The sequence below is a fragment of the Mirounga angustirostris genome, unplaced genomic scaffold (assembly GCF_029215605.1).
Source record: "Mirounga angustirostris isolate CCGP_5_RB_7025 unplaced genomic scaffold, mMirAng1.0.hap1 SCAF_5, whole genome shotgun sequence".
NCBI lineage: Eukaryota > Metazoa > Chordata > Mammalia > Carnivora > Phocidae > Mirounga > Mirounga angustirostris.
In genome coordinates, this window is record NW_026991713.1 from 29,456,890 (window position 1) to 29,481,368 (window position 24,479).

The 24,479-nt window shown below is 37.1% G+C and overlaps 1 long non-coding RNA gene and 1 other non-coding gene across 2 annotated transcripts in view; one reads left to right on the top strand and one right to left on the bottom strand.

The window, feature by feature from the left end:
• Positions 1-24,479, bottom strand: part of LOC135364326 (uncharacterized) — a 90,452-nt gene that overhangs the window by 20,231 nt on the left and 45,742 nt on the right. The gene's annotated exons all lie outside the window — the stretch shown is intronic.
• Positions 18,133-18,237, top strand: LOC123845091 (U6 spliceosomal RNA). Its single transcript, XR_006790936.1, has one exon. It is a non-coding gene; the product is annotated as a U6 spliceosomal RNA (small nuclear RNA).

Consider the following 24,479-nt stretch of genomic DNA (forward strand, 5'->3'; position numbering starts at 1 on the left):
GTGTGGTAGTGGTATAAGAATAGACAGATTGTTGGGCGCCTGGGTGGCTCAGATGGTTAAGCGTCTGCCTTCGGCTCAGGTCATGATCTCAGGGTCCTGGGATCGAGTCCCGCATCGGGCTCCCTGCTCCTTGGGAGCCTGCTTCTCTCTCTGCCTCTCTCTCTCTCTCTCTCTCTCTCTGTCATGAATAAATAAAATCTTAAAAAAAAAAAAAGAATAGACAGATTGTTCAACAGAATAGAACTGAGATTCAGAAATAAACCCATATGTTTATGGTCTAATGATATTTTACAAGGAAGCCAGGACAATTCAATGGGGAAAAGAAGAGTCTTTTCATCCAATAGTTCAGGGACAACTGGATACCCATACGTAAAACAGTGGAACTGGTTCTCTACATTTTGCTATAATCAAAAATTAACTCAAAATTGATCATAGACCAAAATGGAAGGCTAAAACTAAAACTCTTAGAGGAAAACACAGGAATAAATCTTCATAACTTTAGATTATGCAATGGTTTATTAAATGCCACCAAACGCAAAAGGTATACAAGAAAAAAAAATAGGCTAATTGGACTCCATCAAAATTTTTAAAAAAAACCTTTTTAGTTTCAAAAGACATTATCAAAAAATGGTAGAAAGAATAGTAGAAAATATTTGCAAATCTTATATCTGATAGAGACTACTCAGAATATAAAGAATGCTTAGAAATCAACAACAAAAAACAAATAACCCAATTTTAAAGTGGGTAAAGTGTTTGGATAGACATTTGTACTACACATGGTATGGTTTCATTTATGGACTGAAATGTCCAAAAAATAAATCTATAGATAAAAAAAAAAACCTGATTAAGAGTTGTCTAGGGCTTGGGAATGGGAGGGCATGGAGAAAGACTGTAAAGGGTATTCTTTATGGGGTGATGGAAATCTTCTAAACTTAGACTGCAGTAGTGGTTGCACAACTCTGTAAATATACTGAAAGTAATTAATTGTAAGTTAAGTAGGTGAATTTTATAGAACGTCAATTATAACATCTTAGTAACGATGTTTTTTTAAATGACTGTATTAAAATTATCCCACAAAGAGTACAAAAAGATAGGAAAAGCCTCTATAAGTATGACCACCTTACTTAATTTGTACTTTCTTGTGTCCTCATTTTTTACTTCCTTTTTACCCCAATAGTTACTCAGAGAAAACTTTGTTAAAAAACTTCACTATTAATTTGATTTTAATAGGTGAAAATGTTTCTTGTATTATTTATGATATGGATATACTATGGGAAATGTGATTTTGGTTAAGAATACAATAATATATTTATGTTCTCTGTATGTTTAAAATGAAAACATTCTCTGCACAATACAAAGAATTAAATGTATTAAATCACAGTATGACATTATTTAAGTCCATATTTAAAAATCATTTGTTCCTATAACCTGGAAAAGACTGAGAAAGATACAAACTTTATATACAACCTAAATGGATTCTGTTTAAATACATCCCTAACTTTTATGTTATCTAATGTTTTAGTTTTATCTTGTTTATTTTTAGCTCACATATTAGACATGATTTATTTTATCTAATATAGTCCATTTTTGCTTAGGTTTACTCACATCTTTACTAATTTCTTTGCTCAATTATTTCTTTTTGAATCTCTTTTTATTTTCTGGGTCACTTTCTTTTCATTGAAATACCACTTCAGTACTTCTTTTATTGAAGGTCTGTTCATGGCAATTTTTCTCCATTTATTAATCTAAATACATGTATTTCACCTTCATGCTTAAAAGAGTCATTAGATACAAAAATTAGGCTGACAGTTATTTTACTGCAGGGCTTTGAATCCACCACATTCCATTGTTCCTGTTAAGAAGTCTGCTTTCATATTGATTTTTGTTCATTTGTACATAATCTTGTCTTTCTTCTTTACTCGTATTAAAATATTTTCTTTATTTCTGGTGTTCTGTAGTTTCACCTTGAAGTACCTACATATGCATTTATTTTATATACATGGCTTAGGATACAATATGTTCTCTAAATCTTCATCAATTTGGAGACACCTTAGTCACTATGACTATTTATATGGATATTACACAATGGGGAAAAGGGAATTCTTACACTGTTCAAGGACTATTAATTCTGTGTTTGGAGTTGACATTGAAATCTGGAGACCGGAAGCATAGCTCACATACCATTGTGAGCATGGAGGTATGTGAGGGGCAGTAGTAAATGGAGTCCTGGTCAAAATCTGACTTACACTGAGTCTACTGGGTCTGCTGACCATACCCAGTGTTCACTTCTGCTATTCCTTAATGTAATATTGGTATCGATACATTTGGAAGTTAACCCCTACATTGGATTTAACACACATTGGCCGGCAGGGTAAAATCTAACAGGGAGAGAAGCCAGATGGAAGCCTCTAAAACTACATCACTACCTTAGCCAGTGAATTAATAGTGAATTAAAAATAACCACACCTCAAAAGATGGTAGATATTATATTCCTTACAGAAACTAGATGGACCCTGGAGAATGATTTTAGACCACATCAAGCTGAACTTGATCAGTAGTAACCTTAATCATACCATATGAAGCATGGAATTTTTATTATAACAGGAAAATAGGACTTCAGATACATGGTCTTATGGGCTAAATGGTGTCCCCATAAATTCATATGTTAAAGTCCTAACCTCCAGAGCCTCTGAGACTATATTTGGAGATAGGGTCTTTAAAGAGGTAATTAAGTTAAATGAGATCATAAGAGTGGGCCCTAATCCAACTGATGAATGTCCTTATAAGAAGAGGAGATTAGGACACAGACATGCGCATTCACAGAGAAAAGATCATGTGAGGACACAGCAAGATGTAGCCATCTGCAAACCAAGGAGAGAGATCTCAAAAAGAAACTAAACTTGCTACCACATTGATCTTGGAATTCTACTTCAAGAACTGTGAGAAAATAAATTTCTGTTGCCTAACTCACCCAGTCCATCATTATTTGTTATAGCAGCCCTAGCTAACTAATATATACGATATGTGGCCATTAAGTCAATGGTGACTGTGTTCTACTCTATCTCAATTAAAAAAGAGTATCATAAACAGTTTGCATTCAAATGTAATGGACAACAATAACCATTCATAATTTTGCTCCAGGGATATGTTAATTCTCCTGGTCTTTGTTATAACATAGTCCATAGATATTTGGACATCCCATAGAATTTCACATTTATCCATTATAGAAATAACATCATATTTATTGGGCATTACTAAGTTCTAGCATGCAGAGAATTTGGAAAGACACATGCTCTCCAGATAATGGAAGATAAATTTCTACAGAGATGCAGAGAGGCCTGTGATTTCAGCAAAGCATTTAGACATATAGAGGTCAGATGTGTGTCAGGACAACTCCTCTTGAGTAAAAGACAAATTACTGCATCTTGCATCTTCTATTGAAAAGAAGTGAGCCTGATGCCTGGTAAGTCTTTTTGGGTTCTGAAGAAGATATATTACACATTTCAGAATGCTCCTCCAGCTCATAAGATGGGTGACATGAAAGACTACTGATTTTGAGTGGGATCTTGAGTACAAAAGGGCTCTGCAGCAGGTCCAGGATATGATGCAATCAATTACATGCTGGGCCATGACATCCCAAAGACCCTACAGTGCTAAGGTTGTCAGTGGTGGAAAAAGATGCAGTGCAGAGTTTATCCCAAGCCACAATGGGAAAATCATTATGCAGACCCTGAGGTTATAAAGCAAGGCCATTGTATGTGCAACAGAGAATTAATACACCTTCTTAAAACAGCTGTTAGTAAGCTACTGGGCCCTGGTGGAGAAAAACCCTTGACTATAGCATTCTAAGTGACCATGCATCTGGAACTGCCATCACGAGCCTGTTTCTATTCAACCTACCAAGTCATTAAGTTGAGAAAGCCAAGCAGCATCCATTATAAGGTATAAATAGTACAATCAGGATAAAATATGAACAGTACCAGGATGCATGAGCATGTTTCATGAGCAGATAACCCAAGCCCCCATATGACCTATTATGATTGCCCTAGCACTCCTTCCTCAGGTCCCACCTATGGCAGTAGAAAGATATGACTCTCTGAAAGAAGAGGATAGGTAGGCTCAGTATGCGGTTGAAATCCATTGGTGGCCTTGAAAGACAGTGGCAAAATAATATCTTCTTAGCAGACAGAGCTGTACATTGGTACACCAAGTCATCCTCTTTGTATATGACGAGAAATGATCTGAGGTGGAAATATATATAGACTGAAGAACAGTATGACCTGATTAATGACCTGACTGACTAGTCAGGATCCTGTAAGAAAAAAGAATAGATGATTGAAGAAAAGCACTTTTAGGAGATAGTTTGTGGATGACAGATTAACATATGGAAGGAGACACAACTAACGTTCATCAGAAATCAATGACAAAATAACTTGGTCAGTTGACAGAGTCTTTGTCACTAACCACTCCAGATCTGAAATAGTGGCAGAGATAGAGGCTGTGCATGGGTCCAACAACATGTACTCATACTTACTAAGGCCAAATAGCAATGGCTGCCTTTGAATGTCCAACTTTTCAACAACAGAGACCAATGCTGAGTCCCTGATAAGGTATTATTCCTCCAGGGGACCATTTGGTAACAAATTAATTATATTGGACCCTGTATCTTGGAAGGACCAGTGACTTATTCTGAGTATGTGTTTGTCTTTCCTGCTCACAGAGCCTCAGCCAGCACTATCTTTGGGTCTTATAGAGTTCCTGTTCTTACAGAAGTGGAATATGACACATATATGGGACCCACTTGACAGCAAAGAAGATAAAGGAGTGGGACCATAACAATGGCATACACTGTCTGCATCTCACCCCCTACCATCTGGAAGTTGCCATCCTGATAAAGTATTACCTGAATGGGCAATACTCTGCAAGGATGGGAAACTACCTTCCAGCATGCTGTATGCACACTGAATCAGCGAACTCTATGTGATGTCATTGCTCTAATAGAAAGAATACATCAGCTAGGTACCAAAGTCTGGAAAAAAAAGATGATGCCACTTACCATTATTCCCAATGGCATACCAAACGATTCTGCACTTACTGTCCCTGCAGGATTAGAGGTCCTGATTCTAAAGGGGGTAACCTCTCCAGGAGAAAAAATAAAGATCCCATTGGAACTACTATTTATGGCTGACACCTGAACACTTAGGACTCCTTTTGTACAGAGACCAGCAGGCGAGAAGTGGAGTCACCATATACACAGTGGTAACTGACCTTAATCAGAAGGACAAGATGGGGTTTGGAGACATATATGTGGACTCAAGTGATCAACTTGGACGTTTTTTGATACTCCCTTGCTTACTTGTGACTGCACAAATGCAGCAATCCCACCTAAGAACAGTATAGTTACCAGGAACTAAGGCTCGGAAACGCAGGTTTGGTACTACTAGATAAGCCACCAAGATTGGCAGAGGTGCTAGCTGAGGACAAAAGGAATCTAGAATAAATAGTGTTAGTTAATTTCACTAACCTGTCTCTTCCACATTCTCCCCCCAAAAGAGAGTCCCCCTAGAACCCTTGATGAGATCTCCTCCCTAAATGTGTATGAAGAAGTGTATTAATATGGCCCAAGAGGTGGACTAGAGCAGCTGTCTAGTTGCACCTGTCAGTTCTTACAAAAAAGAATTACTGTTCTGCTACAAGGAATGCAGTTAGGAGGACAGTGTCAGCCTCAATGCCTTTAGGATCTGCCTCAGCTTTCAAGTTGAAGCTATGATTTTCCCAAGCCATTGCTGTCCAAGACTAAGCACAGAAGGGATACTAGGTTTAATCATTTCTGCCCAACAAAGGATTCCTCAAGCAAGACTCCTATTTGTTCCAAAGTCCCCATTGGTTTGGCTAAGACTTATTCCTCTCTGTCATGGTCTGAGGCTCTTTCTGACTCTTTTACTTCCTCCCCACTTTCTCTCAAAGCATCAGATCTAAAGACATTCCACCCATTTTCCTTCCTTATCGTTTTTATCTTTCACAGAAGATAGACTCCAGTTAATCACTTGTTTCAATATCTGTTTCCTATAGGTTCTAATTAACACAGAACTAAAAAATGTGGTAGAAGTATATTTTTTAAAGTTTATTTACCATCAAGGTAAATTTCAGCTAAAGGGCTTTGAACAATATCTAGTTTGCTGTGTGCCCAAAGTGGAAGTCAATTATCTTTGCATTTTCTTGCTTTTCTCAATCCTATGCTCCATATTATCAATATGGACTTCATTTCTTCAATGGCTTATTTTTCTCCTCCCTTTTTGACATACTCCAATTTTATCTTCTCTTATCAGTTTTTTTTCTCTGAGATCTTACTTTTGCTTTGAGGTTTTCTGAATAAGGATATATTACTTCATTAACTTACTAGACTTCATGGTGATACTGCTGGTGACCAATTTTATCTGTTGAATATCACTATTTTTCTGGTGATTTTTCTCCAGTAAAGGGTTTCCTCTTCCTTCTATCCTTTTTATAATATTGTTACATAGAACCTATTTCTTTGTTTAATTATTATTCATCTTTCAGTGAAGAGTCAGAGAAAAGTTGAGTTATGTTCCAAGCAAGGAAGAACTTTTCCTGGTTCATTTGGAGTTCCTCATTGCAAAAAGTTTACATGGGCGGGTGACTTGGTTTCTTCTTGGCTAAAAGTGAGCACTAGTCACTTCTGTTGACCAGCCTCCATTTACTTCCCGAACATAGGTATGTCTTGTACATCTGCACTGGACAGCTCTTCCCTGATTTCTTGAACCTCAACTAAGTAGAGGGGAGGTTCCTACCTATCCACACCCTGTTTCCACTGTTAAATTAAAAAAAGGACCAGCTGGTTTTCTCCTCTTGGAGGTCTCTTCTACTCAGCACTACCATGTTCTGCCAGCCTGTCCTGAAATCTGCACCTCTGACTGACAGTATTGTACTTTGTGTTAATATGCTTTCTAATTTTATCAGAGATGAAGACTGCCTTTCTTGTTTTTCTTTCTTTTTATTATTCTACGGTAATTCCCAAGAAGAGAATGGCTTTCATAAAGGTCTTACGAGATAAAAGATTCCATATTTATGCTCTCTTGTAAAAGAAAATAAACTAATAAATAATAAAAATCTTCCTTAAGATATGCCAAACAAAATTTGTGGCTCTGACTGTAGTATTTCCTTTGCATTATAGTTTACAGAGTATAAAACACATGGCATAATATATGGTAGTTACAGTACCTTTATATAGAAAGAAGTGAGAGGGAGAGAGAATGGCAGGATTGTTCGTTGTGAGTATCTGGGTGCTCTGCCTTGTGACCAAAATATGGAGGAAAGTTGCAATCAGTGATAGAAACATCAAGATAGATTTTTGTGTCTATGTAGCTATTCCCTGCATAGGAATATGCAAGGCCTATCTCAGGAAAATTGCAATCTCCTTGAAGAGCCCCATGATTAACCTGGCATTGTAGCAATGAGGAGAAACTCCAACAGCAAATTAAAATGGCTAAGAAGCTGGCATGTGGGTCTAAGATAGGATGCCTAGTTCTCTATAATTAGTGGAACAATAAGGAAATCCAGAAGTTTCCAGAAGCCCAGTATATAAGAGTGGAGACAATGGTGTACAGAAGCCTGGGCTTGGGAAAAAGAAGTCTCATAGTGTGATGACCTTGAGATCAGAGACTATAGCAAGTCAGAAGTATTTCAGGAATATTTGCCATTATAACAAATTCTAAATTCTCAAAGGCTATAAACATAAACATATAAATAATGCAGATTACTGGGTTAAGACAAATCTACCAAACTGCAGCTGAGACCAGCAGAGAAATATAGATAGCAGGTGGATCAAAGTTCCTTCTCTCTGAGACCAGAGCATATTTAAGCCTTCATTTGTATCCAGGCACCACTGAGGAAGAACCAGGGAAAGAGAGCCTGTTAGGGAACTTTAAGTTCCCTTTAGCCTTGCTAAAGGGAATGAGAAAGGCTTGATCAGTAGTGAGAGCTCTAAAATGACTTAAAGAAGCTTTTAACCTCTTAAGTCTTAAGAAACTGAATTATGTTTAATTGGCAAGTTTGTATTTCCCTTAAGATCAGGAACATGTCAAGGATGCCCACTCTCGCCACTATTGTTCAACATAGTACTAGAAGTCCTAGCAACAGCAATCAGACAACAAAAAGAAATAAAAGGTATTCAAATTGGCAAAGAAGAAGTCAAACTCTCTCTTTTCGCAGATGACATGATACTTTATGTGGAAAATCCAAAAGACTCCACCCCCAAATTACTAGAACTCATCCAGCAATTCAGTAATGTGTCAGGATACAAAATCAATGCACAGAAATCAGTTGCTTTCTTATACACTAACAATGCAACTGTAGCAAGAGAAATTAGAGAATTGATTCCATTTGCAATAGCACCAAAGACCATAAGATACCTCGGAATAAACCTAACCAAAGAGGTAAAGGATCTATACTCTAGGAACTACAGACACTCATGAAAGAAATTGAAGAAGACACAAAAAGATGGAAAAACATTCCATGCTCATGGATCGGAAGAATAAACATTGTTAAAATGTCTATGCTATCCAGAGCAATCTATACCTTCAATGCCATCCCGATCAAAATTCCAATGACATTTTTCAAAGTGCTGGAACAAACAATCCCAAAATTTGTATGGAATCAGAAAAGACCCCAAATCGCCAAGGAAATGTTGAACAAGAAAAACAAAGCTGGGGGCATCATGTTGCCTGATTTCAAGCTATATTACAAAGCTGTGATCACCAAGACACCATGGTACTGGCACAAAAACAGACATATAGACCAATGGAACAGAATAGAGAACCGAGATATGGACCCTCAACTCTGTGGTCAAACAATCTTTGACAAAGCAGGAAAAAACATGCAATGGAAAAAAGACAGTCTCTTCAATAAATGGTGCTGGGAAAATTGGACAGCCACATGCAGAAGAATGAAACTCGACCATTCTCTAACACCATACACAAAGATAAACTCAAAGTGGATGAAAGACCTCAATGTGAGACAGGAATCCATCAAAATCCTAAAAGACAACATAGGCAGTAACCTCTTTGACATTGGCCACAGCACCTTCTTTCAAGATACATCTCCAAAAGCTAGTGAAACAAAAGCAAAAATGAACTTTTGGGACTTCATCAAGATAAAAAGCTCTGCACAGCAAAGGAAACAGTCAACAAAACAAAGAGGCAACCCACAGAATGGGAGAAGATATTTGCAAATGACACTACAGAGAAAGGGCTGGTATCCAAGATCTATAAAGAACTTCTCAAACTCAACACCCAAAAAACAAATAATCAAGTCAAAAAGTGGGCGGAAGAGATGAAAAGACACTTCTCTGAAGAAGACATACAAATGGCTAACAGACACATGAAAAAATGTTCATCATCATTAGCCATCAGGGAAATTCAAATCAAAACCACATTGAGATACCACCTTACACCAGTTAGAATGGCAAAAATGGAGAGGGAAAGAAACAACACATGTTGGAGAGGTTGTGGAGAAAGGGGAACCCTCTTCCATTGTTGGTGGGAATGCAAGTTGGTACAACCACTCTGGAAAACAATGTGGAGGTGCCTCAAAAATTTAAAAATAGAGCTACCCTATGACCCAGCAATTGCACTACTGGGTATTTAACCCCAAAGACACAGATGTAGTGAAAAGAAGGGCCATATGCACCCCAATATTCATAGCGGCAATGTCCGCAATAGCCTAACTGTGGAAAGAGCCAAGATGCCCTTCAACTGATGAATGGATAAAGATGTGGTCCATATATACAATGGAATATTACTCAGCCATCAGAAAGGATGAATACCCAACTTTTACATCAACATGGAGGGGACTGGAGGAGATTATGGTAAGTGAAATAAGTCAAGCAGAGAAAGTCAATTATCATGTGGCTTCACTTATTTGTGAAACATAAGGAATAGCATGGAGAACATTAGGAGAAGGAAGGGAAAAATTAAGGTGGGGGGGAAATCGGAGGGAGAGATGAACCATGAGAGACTATGGACTCTGAGAAACAAACAGGGTTTTAGAGGGGAGGGGGGAGGGGGGACTGGTTAGCCAGGTGATGGGTATTAAGGAGGGCACGTACTGCATGGAGCACTGGGTGTTATACGAAAACAATGGATTGTGGATCACCACATCAAAAACTAATGATGTATTGTATGGTGACTAACATAACATAATAAAATTTAAAAAAAAAAATTGGCACGGTTGTAATTTTTCTGCCATAATAGAGTCCCAGGAACATGATATCAGTTATAGAAAAATTAATGTTTTGATTTGTTTCTGCATGTTATGCTACACAAACAAAACTGAAGTTATATTTTATATGTAAAATTTGACCCTGTTTTTTCATGTTATAAAAATCATTTTCCATTTTATTAAAACTATTTGTAAATATCCATCTTAACAGATGCCTTTCGCATCTTGCCAAGGCAGTTTCTTCTGCCTCTCTCTAGTCTGAATTTTTACATTAAAATCTTTAATCTACAGTCAGTTTTTTTGTCTTGAGAAGATGTAACATTTTCCCAAAATCCTAACAAATTATGCCATCTCTTTCTACTGAATAATTCATCCTTGTCTGATCAATGTTTCCAGTTTATTATTATATTAAATTATATAACAGAATTTATTTTTACTTAGAATAATTATGCACATTTTCTCTACTGATTTAATAATTATAGTTTCAGAATATGTTTTAGTATCTGGGAGACCTAATCCTGTTCAACATTTTTCTTTTTCATTTTTCTTAGATCTTTTCTACTTTTTATTATGATGAATTTTGAAATCATCTTGTCAAGATTTAAAAGGAAAATGTCATTGATATTTTAACTGGGATTGCATTAGATATGTGCATTAATTGTTTTTCCTCCATCTGGAGTGTGGCATATCTCTACATTTATGTATTTTATTTTGCATATATCTTAGTTTTTGTTGGCTGTTTGGTTTGCTTTGGTTTTCACCTACAGGTTGCACATGCTTCTTTTTAAGGTAATAGTTACAACATATTACCTCTCATTCATTTTATAATGTAGTTGTACTAGTATATAGGAACTATATTAATTTGTTATATATTTTTATATGCATGGTCATTTGGAGAACTTTTACTAGTTCTAACAATTTTACAAGTAGATTGTTACTGGCGTTTTAGTTGGTTCTTATATTTTATTTAAGACCACTTCCTGGTTTACCCTAGACTTGCCCTGTTTCCTTTTTGTCCCTGGGCACACAGATCAATGCTTTTGCTTCTGCCTGCCTTAATGACATGGTGCATTTTTAGCTTGCAGTCATAATGCTTTCTTCTACATGGGCCTAAGAATGACAGTGTGCCCTGGAACAAAACAAACAATGCCATAAATATGCATTACTTATAGTGTATTGATTAACAGTATCTGTGCTCACAAAAATCCATTAAACAAGATTATATATTGTAGCAGTTTCCAAACAGCGCCCTGAAACTATAAACTATAATTTGTGGTGCACAGCACAAGTAACAAAATGCACAAACACTGTGGCCCTGGTGAAAGATTCTTGCTTCTAGCAGGTCATTTGCTTTAGGTCAGACTGAAAATGCTGTCTCCCTTCAAGAGAGTTAACCCAGGCCCAGGCGACTGGTCAGCCTTTAACATCTGGAAGGATCCAACGAATAATTTCTTAATTTCATCTACCTGAGTCAGAATAAGTGTTCTGGGAAAACTTAATGCTTTTAAAGGAAAAAGTATTCTCTTGACTTCATAATGACCAAACATATTTTTAACTAGATACAAATTTCGTCTGCTGGAACGCTTGAATGTAGGGGAAAGACCACTCAGAAACAAAATAAGAGATTTGGTATCAGTTTTCCCATAGGGGTTCCTTGGAATCAGACACAGAGGTTCTATTCTATTTAGGTTAGCCCTGTCTCCATTCTAGAAGAGTCAGGAGCGTGGGCCTTCAGGGGCTGCCATCTCTAGAACTTGCACTGTTAGCAGAGTCCCCCACAGTCTTGTCAGTTGCACTTCCTTTGTTCCTGCCTTTTATCTCAGCCACTGACCTGATGCTGCTTTAGCTGAGATAAAATAAAGATATCTATAGATATTCACAGGGGTCTGAGTAGGAGGTTTAACATCACAGTAACTCAGAAAAAGATGAAAAAGTAGAACTAGCAAACAGCAGTACACACAAGCTACAACTTTATTTGGAATTGCTATAGTTGAACAACAAAGGGAACAGGTTGACTCATTTAGTTTCTATTGTACTGGAGTGATGGGGTTATTTTAATATGTGTCCTAGCTATTCCTTTTAGAGCATCAAATAGAAACGGATTGGGTCCAAGCCCCAGTGAATACATTTGGCTCATAATATAGTTTGCATTTAAATCAAATTTATAGTTGCCTAAAATAGACCCTCCAACTGTGCAGAAGTCATATAAGTAGCAGTCAGAATGGTAAGAGTGCTTTTTTCCATTCATTCAAAAGCACATAAGTTGCTGAAGATTCACTTTTCAATTGTTATCTGTCCCACTGAGTTTGCAAGGGTTCAGCTTCTCCTCAATTACACTGAAATGATGTACTTTTGTCTGCTGCTGTTTTAAATCTCTATTATCTCTAAGTGTGTTTCCCTGTAATAATAAAAGGTGTCAAGTAAAGCACCAGGAGGCTCCAAAGATTGTTGTTCTTTCTTTCTCCTTCTTTCAGTCTTTCTTTTCCCTTTTCCTTCTTTTTATGAGGATTCACAGGTATAGTCTTGCTTTATTCTTCTATAGGATGGTTCTCAGCTGGGGACATTTAGCTCTCCAGGGGACATCTGGCAATGTTTAGAGGTATTCTGGATTGTCACAACTGTGCAAGCATTGCTACTTGCTGGTGGACAGAGGCTAGAGATGCTGTTAAACATCCCACATTGCACAGGATAGCTCCCACAACAAAGATTTATCTAGTCAATAGTGTCAATACTGAAAAACCCTGTCAGGAGAAACAAACAAGATTGATCAGGCTTATCTTTTATGTGATTTTTAAAGAAGGTAAATTGACATGTTTTCACTCTATTTTTGAATTTAGATATGGGGGTTAGTGTCATGTATGGTTTTTATAAATGTAACTTTCCATGAAGTCACCAATGAATCACTAAAATTCTTATTTTTAAAAAATCATTTATGAGATTTAAGCCATTTATCTCAAGGTCTGATGTCACTTTTCTGTTTCATATTCCCCTTATATATTGCTGATGTATCTACCTGAAATGATTTTCCTGTGATAGAAAAATACCACTGAAGTTCTTTGCTGTTTCACTGTCCTGGCAAAGGTGATAGTTTAAAACAATTTTAAGTTTTTGAATCTTTCTGAGAAGGACAAATGTTCAGGTTATACTGTGATCTTATCAAGGTAAAGTGAAGAGACTATAGTGAAACCTAATTATCTCATTTCATATATTTATATTTTCCCAGTTATACTTGAGTTTGATTCTTTTAATATTTTTACTTTTCATTCTTGTTTTTTATAAAGATTCAGACAGAAAATATCAGTCTTTCAACTTTTTCCTATAATGAAATTCTCCTACTGCTATGGACTGAATGTTTGTGTCCCCATAAAAATCACATGTTGAAACACTAATCCCCAATGTGGCGGTATTTAGAGATGGAGTCTTTGGGAGGCAAGTAGGCCATGTGGGTGGAGCCCTCATGATAGGATTAGTGCCCTTAAAGGAAGAGAAAGAAGAAGCAGGAGTTTACTTGTGTGTTCTCTCTGTCCCCCTCTCCACTTCCCCAACTCTCTGCCATGTGAGGACATAACCAGGAAGGGGCTCTCACCAGAAACCAAACCCGCCTGCATCTTGATCTTGAATTCCCAGCCTTTAGAACTGTGAAAAATAAATTTCTATTGTTTAAGCCACCCAGTCTATGGTAGTTTTCTTATGGAAGAACAAACTGAATAAAACATCCATAAACTATGGAAAAGTAGTATGCATATTGACAGTTCAGAAAAAACACTCAGTCCCAGGCACAACATGATCAAGTCCAAATGATAATATCTTCATATGTGGAATGATTGGGGCCAATCATTACACAAATAAGGAAGATATTAAAAGAAATATGTCTTATGACATATTCATATCTGGTATGAAGTGTTGGATAAATAAATCCTATATCTACACCTAGACCCTTTTCTCTGGTCTCTAGGATTAGATTTACACATTAAAAGAAAATTGTTAAGTCTTTTCAAAAACAACTCAAAGACAGGAAAACATGTGTTTCTTTCAGAGACCCCCACTAGACATCAAATGTTCAATCTGTTTTATACCCAAATGTACCAACAGAAAGAAATAACGTCGATATTTAAAGCAGTGCTTCTCAACTGGAGATGATGTTTATAACTGGAGATATTTTTTGTTATCACAGTTGGGGCAAAGAGGGCTTGCTACTGGCATCTAGTGGGTAGAGGCCAGGGATGCTGCTAAATTTTCAAAAATGCACAGAACAATGCCCCCCACTGAGAATTATGCAGCTCCAAGTATCAATAATATCAGGGTTGAAAAACTGTGATATAAAGTATAAACCAAAGATGAGTGCTTCCAAATAGTCCACTCATTTTAATGCTGTCACCTTCAGAACAAGAAACCCGATTAGAAGATATGTTTCTAGATTAATAATGATTGTTTTTTAACTGTAAGGGAAAGAGATTTGGGATTTAGTGTTCATGATAATGAGAGCATATGTTTAGCAACATAGTAAGCATGTAAACACATAAAGCAAATAAAAGGCTGCACTGCGGTTTTTATTCTCATTTTTCTTCATATTATTAGGCACCATTCCACAGTATACAGGCTCAGAAGGCAAAGTGGTCTTTCAGGTACTTTAGAGTACAGAATACTCCAGAAGCAAATCCTAAACAAATATGATTCATAGTTACTCCAAAAAGATTCTCCTGAGACTGACTCATTCTTGGATTATACCCACAGTATGCTCTAAGGCCCTTCAACTGATGCGTCACTTTATAGTAACAAAATACCTGATCAGTATTCCTATTGGGTGCTCAAACCACAAAGCCTGTGTAAGACATTGTTAGAAAGTGTTGGAGGGTCAGTAATGTGTCCTCCAGACTCAGAAGGCACTCTAATACTGAAAAACAAAGTAAGCCACTCCACACCATTTATACAGTCTTATTCAGGATAACTTACTAGCAGGAGCAACTGGGCAGGTGGGTGCATGGAGGGACAATCCAGGATATTACAGAGCTATTGTTGGCTGCTATTCTCTGTCCCATATTCTCTGTCCTCATCCAGACCTTAATCCCCATGGGACTGGAGTGAGGGGCATGATGGTGAGGTCACAAGGTAGTTATCTAAATTGGCGTCATTTGTGTGCCAGAGGGTAGAACAAGATGGAGGGCCAAAGATGAAGTCCATGTTTCAGCACTCCTACAGATATAGTTAAAATAAATACAAATAATTAATTTCTAATTTATCACGTAAGGAATTCATAGAATTTGTAACCTCCTAAGAAGTAGTAAAAAGTAAAAATATGAATAGCTTCAAATAAGGTTTGCCACAATTAGTCAGTATATAAAGAAAATCAGAGAAAGAAGTAGATTACGATTATGAATAAAGGATTATTAAGGGAAAGAAGATATTCAGGCCACATTCTTGGCCTTTGATGTCAACAGCAAGGATCATGATAAGGACTCTGGGGCGCCTGGGTGGCTCAGTTGGTTGAGCGACTGCCTTCGGCTCAGGTCGTGAGCCTGGAGTCCCGGGATCGAGTCCCGCATCGGGCTCCCTGCTCGGCACGGAGTCTGCTTCTCTCTCTGATCCTCCCCCTTCTCGTGCTCTATCTCATTCTCTCTCTCAAATAAATAAATAAAATCTTAAATAAAAAAAAATAAGCACTTTGACATTGTTGTTTGTCCCATCGTGGTACCAGGTCAGGAACCCTGCTATACTGAAGGGATCATGGGTCCAAATGGTGTAGTAAGTTTTATTTCAATTTTAATATACCTGGATTGTGAGGGTTTTTTAAAAAATGCTTTAAATCATATAAACAAGTCACTTTCATTGTGCTTAGCTCACAACAGGTGCACACTAAGTACTTGCCGAGTATAAAAAATATTAGTACAGGAAATACAGCTTATTCCAAGTAAAACACTTAAAACTGACATTTTATGATTGAAATTAAAGCACAGAGAGTTTAAGTAATTTTACCACAGGCACACAGAGTGAAAGAGACAGAATCAAAGCATTTTTATGCTAATCAAATAGAAAAACAGAATCAACAATAAATCCATCATCTAGTACTTTTTGCATCTTAGTATATATGTCAGCTCAGATCTTCATAAGTCCATATAATTTGTTAAGTAAGTCATACTATTCATACTGGCTTGGAATCTTCTTTTTGCACTGAACAATGCATCATAGATATTATTTCAAATCAGCAATCAACATTTCCCACATGAGTATCTGATTAGTAATCTGTGGAACCCTAATCCAAAATATGTTAAGAGTGGTGCCACCAAAACAAAAAGAAAAACAAAGACAAAAAAACTGTCTCTAAACAAATAAGTTTGGAAAATGCTTTGTAAACACAGTAAAATGAAAAATGTATTTACTGAAGGACATTTCAGGACATTTAGTATGCCTATGCACATTGTAATTATCCAATGAGACACACAGATTGTTTCATTACCCAAAATTAATTGATGAGGAAATACTTTGTTTTAACTACAGAAGAGCCACCCAACATAAATAGGTAAAGCAATATAATACAGTAGTCTGCTTTTTGAGTGCATACTCCATGAGGGAACACTATTTGAGCAAAAACCAACCATATATGTATAATCATTTATTTACAGATTATATGCATATTCTACTGTACCAATGGATTGTATTATATAATACAAAAAATAGAAAAAATATGAATAAAATGAGTTAATGTATTTTAAAGGCCCTGCTAATATTAATAGCTATTATTGTTTTGCTAATATTAGCAATTATTTCAAAGCACTTAGGGTAAACTTCATCTTTATGGTAGTTGGTGTAAATATAGATTTTTGTTTTGTTTTGCTTTTTTTTAAAATTGATGTATGATTAACAAACAGTGTTAAATTAGTTTCAGGTGTACAATATAATAATTCAAAAACTTTATACTCAGTGCTCATCACAATAAGTGTCTTCTTAATCCCCTTTATCTATGTCGGGAGAGAGTGAGTGAGAGAGACAGAAGGAGCAGTGGGGGGCAGAAGAAGAAGGAGAAGCAGACCCCACTGAGCAGGGAGCCTGATGCGGGGCTCAATCCCTGGACTCTGGGATCATGACTTCAGCCGAAAGCAGACACTTAACCGACTGAGCCACCCAGGTGCCCCATGAATATAGATTTTAAATAGATATTGATGATTTTAATTTTTTTAGCATATTTCTCATAGGGGCCTGTTAGATTATTACTGTATTTAACTACTAATATGCCAGATTAAGAGCTCATACAAGGATTAAGAGTGTCATCATTGTAACTGAAAATTACAACACACAGCAGTTACATAGAAACATCTCCATAGTGGCTGTCACTCTTCCCTCCCAGATCCATCATTTGACTTAACATGTGAACAAGTAAGGTTCCAATGTTAATGAGGACATAAATATTAATAAAAATGTAATTAAAATTCATAGCATTTTCTTTCCATATCATAGAAAGTCATATCGAGAATTAAAGACTTATGAAGGATACTTTTTTGTGAGGTGTGATAGGCAGACGAGATATTACCTTGGGTTGAAAAGAGCAGGAGCAAAGGAAAGAGAAACATTCCAGGTAGACTAGTATTTCAAGTGACCTGGCCAAGAAAGGGAGGAAGAAATCTTACCTAAAAAGGCACAAATGTCAAGGTACTTTATTTACTTTTGTTTGTTCTTAAAATGGATACGTCTTAAGTATATCTAAATATCAAATATTTGCTGGTGAGAAAAGAGCCAATGGAGAGAGAGAAGAAAGAATAAAAGAGAGGAAGATGATGGATGAAGAAAAATCATAGGACCAGAGCCTGAGCTACCGCAACATACAAATGAGAGCTTTATTTCCCAATTAGGAGAGCAGGAGTAATACATGGAAACACCCCATCTAGAAAGAAACAGTCTGTGCTTGCTCGGCAGCACATATGCTAAACTGGAATGTTACACAGAAGATTAGCATGGCCCTTGGGCAAGGATGACACTCAAATTCGTGAAGAGTTCCATTAAAAAAAAAAAAAGAAAAGAAAGATGTGGCCTGACTCATATTGTGACAGGGACTAGAAATGAAAGCAAAAATAGATGAGTGGACAACAAAGAACCAGTATGATAATGCAGAGCCAGCGCCACAGAAGAGATGCTGACCCTAAGGTGAATAGCACCCTTATTCCTTTAATCATTCCAGAACCATTTTACATGAAGAGACTGAGTGAGGAAGAATTGGTAGTTAAACCAGAACCATTTCATATATTGATAATGTATTACCAATTAATTTTCAAATTTACAAATATCTACTTCCTGTTTACCATGTTCCAAAAAATAGGCTGGATGCTGAAGGTCCAGAATGGACAGAGACATATGCCTCTTGCCCCCACAGTTTACATTTGTCTTTTAGTTTTAGTTGCTGTGCATATGAATTATGAAAATTTTAAGAAAATACATACAGATTATCTCTTAGTGTGAGATGTCATTCTCAATTAAATCTTGTATGTCTTGAGTAGAAAAGAAAAAACAGAAACAAAACAAAAAACCCTTAGTTTTGAGTAGGAAGAAAAGTGAACAGTATGGACCTTACTGATTTTTTTTTTTTTTTTTGTAGTCATTATTAGATGCCCTCAGTGGGCAAAATTGCTCAGAAGAGTTCCTAAAACTCTATCATCTCACTGATATTGGAATATACCAATAGCTGTAAGGACACAAATACAGCTTCTTGCATTTTGAACGTCCTTTTTGTTTCTCCAGTATCCCAATCATTATAAAAAGAAAACAGCGGGGTAACAGAAAGAGAAATACATATAATCATGCTCTGTATATAAAAGAAAGAGAGAATACATGAACATAGCTAAGTTATTGATAGTATTATTAAAACATGGTTTTAAATTTTTCCCTTCCTTTCAAGACTGAGTTTTAATGTTTAACATTTGTGGTTTGAGTACCAGACAATTTCATAGATACTGCAGTCCCAACTTAACATGCTATGTTGAAATGAAGATTTGAGGTGCATTAAGGTTTCAAATAAATACCAAAGAGATAACAATACCTTCCCTGAGTCAATAGATCAATGTCAGCTAAGGAGCACTAAGGAAAACAAAACAAAACAAAAGCTGGGAAAGACAAAGATAAAAGAAGCAGGCAGAGGCTAGACTACTACCAAAAGAAGACTTTCCCTTTCCAACCTTAACAGTCTTCCCAACTGTAGCAAGAACAGGATGTCTTGGATCCTGGATCACATTAAATCTACTGTACTTTGCATAATTATTCCCTATTTCAGGAAGTGCTTTAATGTAAAAGAAATATGAATTAAGCTATGAAACATGAACATTTTTTTTTTGAAGATTTTATTTATTTATTTGAGAGAGAGAATGAGATAGAGAGCACATGAGAGGGGGTAGGGTCAGAGGGAGAAGCAGACTCCCTGCTGAGCAGGGAGCCTGATGCGGGACTCGATCCAGGGACTCCAGGATCATGACCTGAGCCGAAGGCAGTCGCTTAACCAACTGAGCCACCCAGGCGCCCAACATGAACATTTTTAAAATCATCAGCAGCCTTTGCTAGAAGTTATCACTGATTATATATGACCAGAGGAAGGGAACATAGCAAAGGATCAATAATTTGTAATTAATAATAACAAGTGAATAATAAAATAGTAATTCTTGATTTTTCTTTCAATACTTGAGGAATACTTGGGACAGGAGAGAAGAGAGAACAAGTCATTACACATTCAGGGAAATTACTTTGATAATTCTTTTTCTTATGATAATATTGGCAGCCATAATCATGCAAGCTCTGAAAATGAGAGCATTCAGTTCAGCAGAATTATACTGATTAAGATGGATATATAAGAAATGTTGAACTACATTTTGTATAAAGTGTCCCTTTTTATGTGTAGGAATTATGTAGCAGTTTATATACAGTAGACAGCGCATAAGGTGTGTCTAAGATGTTCACAGCTCTACTGTTGCAGTGCTACCTTACACAGAAGCTCAGCCCAGAGTGCTGCGTCCTCTTAATGACCTACACTCCTCAGAATGTAGCTGCCAAGACAAATGAAAGCACAGGATTTGGATAAAAACCCACATTCTCTTTCCAGCTGTGCCTCCCTAATGCATCTGGAAAATAAGAAAACTGTCCTTCTTTATAAAGCACTTTGCAGCCTGATCCTTCTCTTTTCTATCTCACCATCAGGATATCAATACATGTACACATTGATGGATTACAATGCCTTTAAGAAGTAAACTACAACCAGTGAGCCCAGAAATAATTAAGATGGTGGAAAAGTTTGAAGCAAATGAGTTTGGTTTCCTAAAATCACACACAAAAATAACTTCCACTACTACCTGCATGAGCTTCAGATTTTTTTGTCTGACCTCCTGTTGCTGACTTCTTTTCCTAGGAATGTGGGGAGCCTGGGCTTAGCAGTTCCAGGAGTTGAGAGCGAGTGTGAGAATGGGGGAGGGGAATAAGCTTTTGGCTGAAGAACAAAGGGGGATTGATGCTTGGGTCCCAGATGAGGGTGTGGGAAGCAAGTAAAGTTGAAACATTAGGTCTAAATGGAGGGTGGAGTCCAGAGACCAGACATCAAGAAAAGCCTCAGGAATGAACAAGTAAGGCAGTCAAGGCAGGTTTGGAAGGCAAAACACAAGACAGATTCTGGACATAATGGAATCCATGGCACTGGAATTCTTTGTACTGTGCCACAGTTGACCCCATGGGTGGGGTAGGAATCATGAAGCTGACCTGTTCTTAGAGCTCTAAATATTCGATAGCCTCCTTTGATATGAACGTTTTAGAAATACAAGGTAGGAATAAAACAATAGTTTTACAGAAAACAGTACTATGAAAAGAAATCTAATTTTCAAAGAAAAACCAAGAATTTGTATCTCTAGATGCTAAAATTAAGTCTCTGAATTTGTCCATGTTTAATAAATCAAAATGTTGTCTTGCTTTTAAAAAATATCGTTCCTTATTTAAAAAAAAATCATTCCTTCCACAGTTTATGGACATTAAAATGGATTTATCATCTTGTTACATTCTAGGGAATCTTGAGCCTCTTCTGCCAGAGGAGATAATGCTTGTTATTGCTAGACGCTGCTCATAACATAATGGTTTTATTAATCAGGATAATAGGCTATACCTCAGTAACAAATTAACCCTGAAATACCAGTTTCTAACACAGCAAAAGTTTATTTCTTCCTCACACTACATGTCCAATGTGAGTCAACAAAACAGTAGTTGTTTCATATAATCATGTAGGGAGAGGCTGACAGAATCCTCTGCCCAGAGTATAGCTGGTAGTCATGACAGGAGACAAGACAGATTAGAGAAATTGAGGTTTTTCATTGTCTCAGCTTAATGTTCACACGTCACACCCATGCACATTTCACTGGCCGGAGCCAGTCTACTGTTCTCACCTAACTAAAGGAGCCTGGAAAATATAATCTTTCCTAAACAGGAATGGAAAGGAGAATTGGGTATTTGTGAATACTAGTAATTGTTTACCACATTTAATATTTTAAAAATAATATTAAGACCCTGGAAAACCACCTTTTGGAGAAAAGAGAAGGACATAAGAAGAAACACACACACACACACAACACAACACAAAACATGCACATAATCTAGAACAACCAAAGGCTCTTAACACTAATTTGAAATTAGGGTGTTTCAAGTAGTCCATAAATGTAGATGTTTCCCTTAGATACAAAAAGAAAAAAAAAGTAACTGAGTCTATCAAAGGTAGGATTTAAAAAAACCAACAAGGTAGGATGGGATTATGCCTTTTGGAAACTAGTGAGACCAGAGATAACGTACAGAGGCTAACCTCTGGATGGAGAACACTAATGAGGTCTCAATAGAGAATTAAGCCTACGCATATATTCAGAGCATCATTAAGAAGCTGAAAGGGGGCGCCTGGGTGGCTCAGATGGTTGAGCGTCTGCCTTCGGCTCAGGTCATGATCTCGAGGTCCTGGGATCGAGCCCCACATCGGGCTCCCTGCTCCTTGGGAGCCTGCTTCTCCCACTGCCTCTCTCTCTCTGTCTCTCATGAATAAATAGATAAAATCTTAAAAAAAAAAAAAAAAGCTGAAATAATGAGCCTCAATGATTCCTAGTAAATTGATTCCAAATAAATACTGATAGAGAAGGCAGGAACTCCAAAGGGCAAAAAAGGTATTTTTTAGGTCAGTAGAGGACTTCTTAAAGTTTAGAGAAGGAGTCCATAATGGTCCTTCTCTTTCAAGTCGCAAGGAAGAAGGAAAGGACCAGGGGAGCCAAGAATAATTGTGATGAAGGATAACAGGCTTGAGACTCAGAGAAAAAGAGAAGATAAACAGAGAAGACTAGGAAGCCTAATCTGAAAAGAATTAGCAATCCCACTGGGCTAATGGGAATCTGCTGAACTTGGATTCAGAGCTTGGTCTAGACTCTGGATTCAGACAGAGTGAATGACTCAGGAAAGGGACTCTTTGACCTTGTTTCATTTACATTTTAATGTAGACCAGAAAAACCTATGATGAGTATTACTTTTAAGAGCTTTTCTAGCTTTTAATAATCTGTATTATTTGGAATTTTAAAAATCCCTTATATTTCCTTGTATGTTTGCAGTTAAAGCCTTAATAATCCCTGTGTACCAGAAAGAGCAGCTGTGAGGGTCCAGGCTGAGTTGCAAGCAATGGCAACCAGGAATGAGAATAAACAATCAGGATGCTTTAGTCCCATGGAAGCAAAGAGAAGACGAAGGGATCAGTCTAGGACATAGGTAGAAACTAATAGGAGAACTTGGCCTGCCTTAAAACAAATTGAGTGTAGGTGACAAAGGTAAGTACTGTTGGGATATCCATTTCTTTATATAGAAAATCACCCACAGCTTCTCCAAGCTATAGCAAGATTATAAGGTAGAAAGCAGTTTAGGAACTGGGTCTATTCCAATCATGAACATTAGTGTCCATCACAGACATTCTAAGCATATTTTTATTCCAGTATCCAAGCCACTGATTAAAATGTTAACTGGCCCACAAAGTAACCTCTATGGAATGCCATTTGTTGTGTCTCCCCAGGCTGACACTGAACCATTGATAATATTTGTCAAAATGAGACACTCCAACCAGCTGTCTCTTCTCACAGCACATTCATGCACAGTTGTTGGTGAGGAATTAAGACTGTAACAGCAGGGACATTAAGGATTAGGTTTGACAGTTCAGGAAGAGGAATGCATAGTTTAGCTGTGTCCAAGTCAGGATGCCTTCCTATTTTAGAAAGAGGATGATTTCAGTTAATGAAATTTAATTTGAAAAGAGCTGAGGATAAAGAAATGTGGACAGCCTTTTGAATGACAAGACAGGAGTGCATTCATGATTGTTGATCATTGCTTTTCAATCAAAAAGCACATACAAGAAATAAAGTTTTCAGTAGAAAAAATTATGTTTATAAATTAAAAAAATCTTTTTGCCGGCTAAAAGAGTGTCTTGCAAGACACAATGGCTTCACTATATTAACTGTATTCCCAGAAAAAAAGGAATTTTAAGAAGGAAGATACTTTTATAATCACAGTGAAATCATGCTTAAAATGACTGTCGAGATATTCTACAATAGAATGTTTTGTTTTTCCAGCTTCCTAGAAATATGGTCCTATGATTGGAACAGATGTGCTGTTTAGCTTTCTCCTTGACCTTTCCAGAAGTCCCGTAATTCAGATCAGGTAGTGAACAGCTGTTAAAATAAATCTGTTCTTGAGCTTGGGGGAGGAAGATGAGGCCTCAGACACTGTAGCTTCTGACTTCATTCCTGGCATCATGGTTTAGGTCAGAGATTATAAACTCAATAACCCAGAGAATATGACAAACACTGATAATGCTGAGAAAAGCCTTCAAACACCCTTCTTCCCAGAGGGGTGGTAGAAATGGGGGGTTAGGACTTCAACACATGGATGGAGGAGGGGAGTTGACAAACATTCAGACATAACACACATTTATTTATTTATTTTTTATAGATAGGGGAGCATACAATCAAAAAATGTTGAAGACCACTGTTCCAGATTATTCCCCTCCCCTAGCCAAATGAGGGCAAGGATGCAGAGAAAGGTGAGCCCTCCTACACTGTTGGTGGGAATGCAAGCTGGTGCAGCCACTCTGGGAAACAGTACGGAGGTTCCTCAAAAAGCTGAAAACAGAGCTACCCTATGACCCAGCAATTGCACTACTGGGTATTTACCCCAAAGATACAAATGTAGTGATCTGAAGAGGCACCAGCACCCGA